Below are 10,260 nucleotides of genomic sequence, written 5' to 3'. Positions count from 1 at the left end.
CCTGATGGGAGGGAGTAAAGAAGATAGAGTCAGGCACTTAGTGGTGCTCAGTGATGGGACAAGAGGCACTGGGCGCAATTTGAAATACAGGAAATTCCACTAAAATGTAAGAATTTTTGCTGTGACAGTGACGAGCACTGGAGCACGTTGCCCAGAGAGGTTGTGCAGCCTGCATCCTTGGAGATATTCAAAACCTGAGTGGACACAGCTCCAAGAGATCTGCTCTAGTTCATCTTGCCTTGAGCTCTGGACTGGAGACCTCCAGAGGTGGCTCCCAACCTCAGTGATTCTGCAAATGCCTGGTTTATTTGTGTGCTTTTAAGTTTCTTTTTTCTTTTAGTATCATCTAGATGATTTAAAGAAAAACTTTGGCTATCATGAGGTAGGTTTGCATCCTGAAGATTAGACTCAGGGTTGTATTACTAACAGGTACTTTTCAACATTCATTTAATAAAAGCATAGAATAGTTTGCTTTGATGTGTGCCATCTTTCTGGTTTGCCTTGTTTGTTTGTTGGTTTTTGTTTGTTTTTAAGAAGCACATTTTCATTAGATGGAAAGTTCACACAAATTATTTTTAATGAGCTTGATTTTTAGAGGCTTTTTAGCACACTATTAATGTACATCCTAGATGATTTAGTTTATATGAAAAAAGGCCCGTCAGATAATATAAAAATAGAAATATGAAATCAGAAAATTGTTTTAAAAAGTCTTTCATACTGTTTAATGGTGTGTGTTATACATTTGTCACTCAGTGTGTTGTTTTCTTATCAGTAATCCAGAATATTAACTGAAGATCCCTCAGGTAATGATGTCCAAATATAATAATAGCAAATATGTAAAGGACAAGTCATACTAATTTTTAGCTGCAATTACAACTGGCTCTGAAATATGACCATGTCAGAGGAGTAGAAGAAACTAAACTGAGTGAGGTCATGACATGCTAAACGTGAGACCAAGACATGAGCACTTTGATTACGTAGGGGGTGAGAAACAGTCTGTTGGAACAGGGACAGCTCACGCCATCTTGAAAGTGGAAAAAATAGAGTGATTATATCAGATTACTTCTCTGAAATCTCTGAGATGCTTCATTGTGTTAGCACCCCTCCCTTTGCAGGAAGTTAGTTCAGTGACAGTTCTCGTTTTTGTCAGTTGTTCCTTGTTCATGTCTCCTGTACTTCTGCTTTCATTTCAGAGGGGTGGTCTGTGGTTGCTGCTGATGGTGAACCAGCATAAAGCTCCACAACATCAACACCATCTTTTAGGATCCAATGACCCCAGGCCCCCCAGTATATTCAGTGGTGTTGGGATAATTACCTTGTGATGGCAGCCACTTTGGTTGTGCCCACCCCCTTCCAGAAACACACCTCATACCAATCCCTCTGCCACCTCTTTTCTTATTACTGCTTCTGCTGTGCTCTACAGGGATTTGTTTCTGTCTGTGGCTTAAGGGTGGGAAAAGCATTTGCTTTCAATGTTCCTCTAAGGTGTAGTCATGCCTAAATGTGCAGTGTCTGTAACCACGAAGGCAGTGATTTTTTTGCGCAGTCCTCATTCCTTCTGCAGCTTTTCTTCTCTTGGATTAGTCAGAGCATTTAAATGAGGATTTTTCTTTTTCCTTTATTGATGTTTCCCGCACTCCCTCACATTTATTTCATTTGATCATCTTCTTTTGCACTATATTTTTTAAATATTTTTTTATCCTGTCATCTTTTTCAGATGAAAAGTAACTAGTTCCCTGTTTCCTTGTCTCTCCACTCAGGGGTATTTGGTGCTTGTGTGTCCTTTCTCCTTCCTTCTACCCTTTTTCTCTGGTGTAATATATTGTTTAATTTTGTTTCTTATTCATGGGCCTCTTTGTATGTCCTCTGATAGGTGCATGCCTGTTTTTAATTGGTCTTTGTGCCATGTTGATCATGTTTTAGACTTAAATTTGTTCTCTGTCCTTGAAGCACCAGACCAATTAATGTGGAATATGCTTTCATATTTTTCCAGGCTGAATCATTTTGCTCTAAATGAGCCAGGGGTTTACAGACTGTGGTGCTGACAGATGCTTTTGTCCTTGCCTTTAGAATCCCTCAACTGGAGTTTCGGTACTGGGATTTTCTAGGATGACCCCAAACCCAGAATGAACTACAAAAATCCTCTTGATTTTTAAAATATCATTGTAAGAATGCTATTATTTGTGGCTGGTTAGCTTTCAGCAATTATTCCTTTTACACAGCCTCTTTAGAGGGAGATCATCAAACTGTTTTGCATGGAATTAAATTGAAGATTATGTCACTTTAAAAAAAAAAATTTGTTTGCAGTTTTCAACATGTGTGCTCTGACTGTGTTCCCTTTGGAGATGGTAAGAGCACACCATCACAAACCAAATGGCAAGACCCATGCCATGATAGTACTTGGTACTCATGTTAGAGTGGATGTTGCTATGACTGGGCATGTATTTGTTTCCCTCACACAAGGTACATGCAGGTCTTGGACAAACCTCTGTTCTTCATTTCACCCTTTCCCTCTGTTATCTGGTATGAAAACATGTGTAGGCTCTCTGTTTAGTGTGGAAACTGAGAAGGCAGCAGCAGAAGATTTTGATACAGGGTAGCACAGTGGTGTGTGTGTGTGCATGCACGCAGCAAGGGCATGAAGAGTGGCTGTAATTTCCAAGGACGTGCCTCTCATTGTACAATGTAGGTATGACTAAGTAATGCTACAGGCATCCTGTAAGAGGACCTTTACTGAGCTAAATGCAATATGTAAAAATAACATGATAGTATCATAAGTCCAAAATCTCTTCATTCGCTACAAACTGTCATGCACAGGCGTAATTTTCCAACAAGACAAAATCTTGGGAAGAAAGTTGTGCATCTCCTGTTTTAACTGCAACAGCTTTCCCTGGGTCATGCAGAAACCCATGAAACCATCAGAAATGTAATAGCATCCTAGTCTGATGCTTTAAGTGCATGCCCATCACTCCTGGCAAAGATGGAGCAAGAACTTGTTCAGGAGAACTTTGGAAAGAATGCTAGACTGCAGAAAGGACTCATTTTCTTCCAGACAATGTTGTTAGACTGCATCTAACTCACTGCTTAATACTAGAACTTACCTATCAGAGACTATGTACATGTCAGATGCTGGCCTTTTAAATCACTGAATTATGTATATTTTTATGTGTATAAGTATAATGTATAATTTTTAAAAAGTGTCATGCTATGTTAATGACACTGAAATTTCAATAGTCACACTGTGTATATGTATATAGTATCTTTTTTCCCCCCAAGCTTACGGCTTGGTATCACTTGCTAACAAAATATTTGCCTGTGACCTTACTGAGAAGATTTTCATTACTATTTCACCACCCTGCCATACTGTAACTGTCAAATTATTTGTTCTAAGAACCATTCACTTAAAAGAGTAAGACAAAGCCTAGGGTGATCTTTCTTGGCTGTATTATGGGATACCAGTAATGTAACCAGGGAAAGTAGAAAGTGTTCAGGACTTAATCCTATTAGACGATAGACTAAGCCTAAGCAGAAGAAATGTGGATACAGTCAGATAGAGAAGATTAAGGTGCTTAGCCTCTTTATCAAGCTTTGTGTGTGATAAAGCAATTTATCTTAGCCTTGTAAGCAAATGATTTTTGCAGGCATTTTGCAAGCATTTGCACAAAAAAATACAGAACTGATAGTAAAGGCTTAGCCTTCCTTGTGATAAACAGCATAGCCATGAAAAGATAATTATTTTCATGATGATTGTACTTGAATAAATAACATAGATTAGAACAAGAACTAACAAGAGCTAATAATGAGAATAAGAATGTTATTTTTTCCAGTTGAGTTGTTCAAGGATGAGTCCTTTATCCCGGCTATCTGATTTTGGATTCTGGATGGTGCTGATGCTGAAGGGAAGGAGGAAACCATTCTGCTTTCAGACTATAAAAACATATGTGCAAGCTGAAACTCCCTCTGCTTGCAAATGCAGGTATATAAGCCTCCTGGTGGTTTAAAGAAAATTACTTGGAGAGTTCAGGGAACTTCTATGTGAAATAAAAGGCTATTATGAAAGGCTAGTGTCTCTGTGGAGACTGGTAAGCACCCACGCAGTTCTCTCTGGCCAGTAATTGATGACGCTTCCCATGGTAGGCACCCCTCCACCTGTGTTTTCCTCCTTGTTCTTTGCTGAGTCCATGGACCCTTTGCCTGTCCTGATTCTCAAGTAGATGTAGATATAATCAAGTTCAACCACTATAGTATTGTGGGATCTAATTCTCAAAAGAAGGTAACATTTCCTGTAAACCACAATTGTCTCTATAGCAATTGAATTTTAAATTGCCCAGAGGCCTTGGAAACTATTAAAAGAATTTCCCAGAAGGATTACTTAATTGGATTAATTTTGAAGTTACTTATTAGTGGCAACGTTGTCCTTTTGTCCCACCAGCAAGACTGCCAGGCTGAGTGAGGACTGCACAACTGACATGACTGGGAAGGTTACTTAAGTTTTCACTACATGCTTAAGTTCTCATCTAGTATTTGATTCATATTCTTCTTGCAGAGAACAGTCTCATTCCATTGCAAAGTATCATTATTAAATGTAACTAAATTTAAAATTCTGCTTTGATCTATGCCAGCATTTATTAGCTTGTTATGCAGCACAAGTTGTTCCTTGTCTCTACTCTCCTCCCAACAAAGTGAAGTTATACGGGCATTAGCCACGAGGTGGCAATACAAGAGCTTGATATGCTAAATTTTGCCGGCATTCGTAGCATTCACTCAGGTTAGGCTTTAGGGTATTAGCTAAGTAAATATATTTGCAGTGTTACTGCAGTTTGACTCCGTTTGCCAGTATGTAATATGTGCTCCACATCTGCATAACTGACTTCATGCAAAAGCCAAGGAAGACTAAGTTGATATTCTGGATCAGTAATTCATGCCTTTTATTTTGCTAATAATTGATATCTATATTTAAGTGACTCAGTAGTCAATGAGAGATGTTATGCTAGGAACTCAGCTGCTGTTAAAAGCAAAATATCTTAGGAAGGGGGATGCACTGGTGACATAGAGCTGTCCCACTGTGAATCCTCTCCTGGCTTTAACTCCTGACCTTCCTGAGGTCCAAAGGAACCTGGACACCTAGTACATGTGGATTTCCCAGAGAGCTGATTGCTTCACTCCATTAAAGTCTGCTTCTGTCATCCAGGTTTTTGATTCACTTTTTGGGATGGCTGATGCTTGTTTTCCTGCATTACAAGAGCATTCAACAGTGAATCAAAAGTGGTGTCAGTTGGAAATAGTTCATTTCCAGCCTTTTTCATCCTTTCTTGTAATTAAAAGTATTTGTGTTGTTTGCAGGCATAGGGAAAGCAGTAATCTCTGTTTTCTACACTAACTTTCAAGGACTAGTTTTCCACCCACTGTAATGGAGAAAGAATTTTAAGACATTTTCTATTTTGATGTTACTTCTTTCAGTAGAAGTCAAAACTACAGCTTTCAGAAGGTGGGGGTTTTTTGTTTGTTGTTTTTTTTTTTTTTTTTTTTTCCTTCTCATTCAAATAAGATAGACTAAAAAACTTCTAGCATAAGAAACAGATTGCGGGCTTGGCAGATGTCTCATGTCACTATATTCACCACACTATTTATTTGGACATGGGGAAGTTATTACGGATACGCATTTTGTTATTTTGCACAAAAGTGATAACAGTCTGCTGCTGTCTTCTCTTGACATGGTACCAGTTTTCCTCTGAGCACTTTATGGGAAATCTTATTTTCAACCAGGTGATAGACGGTGAAGTCAGTGTGTTAGCAAATACATCTTTGAAATACATGCAAGTTTGTGGTTTAGTAAATAAATAGCAATGTAAAAGAGAGGAACACAGTAGGAAGCCTTGAAAAAGTAAATAACTTTTGAGATGTCAACTTCTATCAGAAGGATTTGAGATGAAATTCAGCCTGTGAGCTGGGCATTCAGGCTGTTGGATCTGCTGTGGGCATGTATGCTGAGACTGCCATGTATTTTGAATAATATAGAGCTACTTCTGCAAGCCCATTGACGGCCCACATCAGTTGAAACACCTTTTCAGACCAGGGGCATTGGCACACACGTGCCCTTGTCCTATCAGAATTCAAGATTCACAATTTCTAAGGCTTGAAGGAAACAGATGGCTGGTCTGCCCTCTGCATGATACTGACTGTGGGATTTAACATTTAACCCAAATGAGGACCTGTATTTGGCAGAGGCACATACTTCTGAAAGGCACCTGGGCTGTGGTGTATCTCTAACCCTATCTGTTAACATCAAGCTGCCTGCTTAGGCAGTTGATAAACAAACTTAGTCGTCAAAGCTGATAACAGATTTCTTCAGGGAAAACGTGCGTGATCCCTCATGCTTCTGTTTCTGGAGATTGTTTGCATGCACGCACGCATCAGCTTTCTTGTTTACAGACTGCACAGCCTGCAGCCACACAAACCTCAGGCTGTGCTCTTGGCAGGTTACATAAAATAATCTTTAAAAAGCTGGCTGGTGTTTGAAGAACTGAAAGTGAGCTTTTGGACATGATGTTTGAGGAACTGGGTGGCTACTGCTTTTTTCCTTACAGCTTTCTCCAGTTAGATTCACCAGCTTGTGGGTAAGGTGTTAGATATAAACCTTGATGTGAGCCATTTCTCAGAGGTCACATGTAAGTGGCTGTATGAGCAGACGCCTAACTCAACTCAGTGTTGATTATCATTGATGAGATAGTATTTCTGTCCACCTAAATTATTCTGTAGTGTCAAATGAAGAAGATAATGTCACACTTTTATTAATCCATGGTTTTTGGACATTACCCTGACAACTGTGACTGTACAGAATAGCATGAATGTCTGGGAAGGGAGAACGAAAAGGGGAAGAGAGGAGCAGGGTATGACCATAGACCGGAAGTACAGTGCTAAGGAGAGAGTCTACACACCACAGACTTTTCTTCCATAAAAATATAAGCCATTCTTGGAAATGCCCAATGTTATGTATTGTAAATTCCTCTGTGAATGAGCATTTTTAGTGTACTGCTTCCTGTAGCAGCCACTTTTTTCTTCCCTAAATTTTGGTGCTCATTAGCACGAGTAGGGTATGAAAAAGGCAGAGAAGAGGAAAGGATCTAAGCATTTGGGGCAGCCACAGAAAGCTTTACTGAAATATTTCTGTTTATCTTGCCAGGAACAACCCAGAAATCTTCCTGGAATCTCTAAAATCTTCCTGGACTGTACTAAGGTGTTTCAGTGGGGCTTTGGATGGGGCCTGGGGCAGTGGGAGTGAAGTGCTTTCCAGGCTCTATACAGAGCAGCAAATTTAATTCTACCTGTGTTCCTCCAGTCTTCTGTCCATCTGTTCTGCATCTGTTGAGCTGCGAGTCAGCTTTCAGTGAAGTCAGCAGATATGTTTTAATTGACCTTAAATAGCAACATCCAAATAAATTGTGCTGAAACTTAGCTTGTGTGTATCTGATATCAGAAGATGTTGTGCTGCTTTGACTCGACACATTAAAACATTCAGTGACATGGAGATCTTGTTTAAGATATAGTATAGATGATAAAATATTCCTTACTCCCTCCAACACCCTTTTTTCTTCCTTGTTTTTACACCTCAGAATGTAGTTTTCAAACTCTAAGCAAACCAGAGTTTTCAAACTGAGTAAACTTTAACTATCAATTGCATGTATCCATATTTCCATGAGACACCTGGAACATTTTGCAACACTTGGCAGTTGTATGTAACATGATGATGCTGTGTCTTCTCTTACTAAGTAGTTTGCTTTTCATGTGTGTATCTTGACATGGATACTGAATGTTTGTTGTATTGTACATTCCTGTTTCTGATTTAAGGTATTCAGTATATATTTAAACCAAAGAGCAGGGACCTAGTGACCACTTAAGCAAGTGATGAAATACGATGTTCCCTGATGTAGGCAAGTGTCAGCTTTCATTCCAGGTTGGTGGTTACTTTCCTTATACTACATCACATATATAAATAGCTGTTGTTGATGTTCACAGATTATTAATTTGATGGGTTTGTGATCTGAAAGCTAATAATTTACATTCCTGCTCCACTCCTGGAAGGGAGATGCTCACTTTCTTCCCAGGAATTGCTAGTCAATGCACTCTGTTCAGGCTATTCATATCCTGTGTATCGCTATGTGATAAGGGGAAATTATAGAGTGGGATTCTACCTGAAATCTTTTAGGCCCGTGGGAGTTCCCCCAACATGTCACAGACTTCTCCACATACATGATAAGGCAAGCTGCAAATACTGATAAAAGATAGAGAAAAATGTTCATTTTTCACAATGGATGGGAATTACCAACTGGAATCCCTTATGGATGGATCTACATTAAGCTCAGTGCTGTTTGAAATATCTATAAACTATGTGGAAAAGTAGGTGGTTAGTGAATGGTTGATGATGATGAGATGATATCAGCTCCCAAAGACGTTTCAGGATGCCCTAATCTAATCACGTTTAGAGATTTACTGTGGTGCTATTGTATCTAATCTGGTTTGTCAGACGTCATGGAGGTATCGGAATGAGGGCTGAATGGAATTCAGAAGAAGAACCTTAACATTAATATTTCTGATGGGTTTGTAAGAAAAAAATCTTTGTTTCAAAAGCGGGATCCACTAAGAGGAAAACCGCTTGTTTTTTCTGTTACAAGAAATGCTTTGTTACAAGGTCCGGTTACAAACAGGGAAAATAAAGATGGTCTGTGCCCAAATGCATTTATAGTTTAAATACAAAGTGAAGCAGTAGTTGCTACAAACAGACCCAGAATATGAAGAAACAATGGGAAATGATAGGCAGCCATAGTCTAAATTGCAGTATGACAGAAAATATATTTAGACTGATGAATATAAATGTATTTTAGCAGTTTCATTTTTATTTGGAGAGACATGTCAGTGTTTTTGCAATAATAGTCCAAGAAGTAGATCAGGGTTTTGCACAATGCAGGAGTCTTTCTGGGTACAGATGCAATGTCTAACTGCTCTTATCAGCTGAGGCTTAAGAAATGCTTTAAATTCCTGTTGCACATCTGTGTGTTTATATCAGAAAGCTCAAACATGGGAAAACAGATACCAGTGAAAATTTTTTGTCTATCCTCCCAGTAAAACTAAGTCCTAATGAACAGGCTTGCAGTAGTCCATAAGTCTCCACCAGAGAAAAAGATGGCTAGAAGTATGAACCAGGGACATCTTAAACCCTACTCTTGAGGGATTTAAGTAGCATGTGGGAGGAAGATGCATCTGTCACCAGATGGAATAGATAGGTCTGGTCCTGGAGATCAGCCCCTGCACTGAGTCTTTCTCTCTAAACACAAGTGTCAGAGTCACCATTTCCCTTATACCTAAAAATCCATTAATTACAGTTCTCACCTAGGATGTGGACATGAGGCTCAAGTTGCTCAGATGAGGTATCAAAGAGATATTTGAGGTACTTGGTAACACTGGGCTTGGGGCTGAATCCAAGAGCTGTGAGGACGGTGTGTCGTGTTCTGCTTGTCTAAGGCGAGGTCTGGGAGCCTCCTGGTATCCTGGTATTCCCTTGTCAGGGAAGATCTTCACATGTTGAGAAGTTTCACTGGTAAAAGACCATTGTGCAGCCAGAGGACTTTGGTATATCCAGGGATGGCAGCAACTGAGCAGTGAATTTGCAGAACTAAAATTGAGACCCATTTAGGTAGGTAACATTCAGGAGTTAAGGGCTCACAAGAGGTAATTCTGTGTGTGCCTCTTACTTTTAGGAGACTCTCTGGCCCCTGAGGACACTACCAGCCCTCACTGCCCTGCCCAGCCTTCCCCGGGGCCTCCCCACCCTAACTGAGGTCCAGGACCCCGTTTCAGTTCAGCCCTGGGCACCTGTTCTGGCTACGTTACAGCCCTGTCTCCAGTCCCATCTCCTTTTCCTCATCCTGACTCACTCCTCAATGTACTCTGTGGGGCTAAGCCCCTTGATGAGGTCTGTTGGATAGGGGGTTGCCCTCACCCCCCTGCTTGTCCCCTCTTGTGGGGCAGCCCCACATATGGCTCCCCAAAGCACTGGGCAGCCTGACTGTGGCATTACAGGGCATGTGTAGGAAAGGCAGGTCCATCAGTGAAACACATGATGTCTAGGGATGCTGGGTGTCTCAGAAAGGTGCATTTTATTTTCTGGGTTGCCTGAAAAGTGCCTACCTTCACCTGCAGCTCTTGGCGTGAGCCTGTTCCTAAATCTCACCCCTAGCCCTTAAGATGCAGCCATTTCTGCCT

The sequence above is a fragment of the Strix uralensis genome, chromosome 5 (genome assembly GCF_047716275.1).
Source record: "Strix uralensis isolate ZFMK-TIS-50842 chromosome 5, bStrUra1, whole genome shotgun sequence".
Classification (NCBI taxonomy): domain Eukaryota; kingdom Metazoa; phylum Chordata; class Aves; order Strigiformes; family Strigidae; genus Strix; species Strix uralensis.
Note: the sequence above shows the minus strand (reverse complement) of the source record.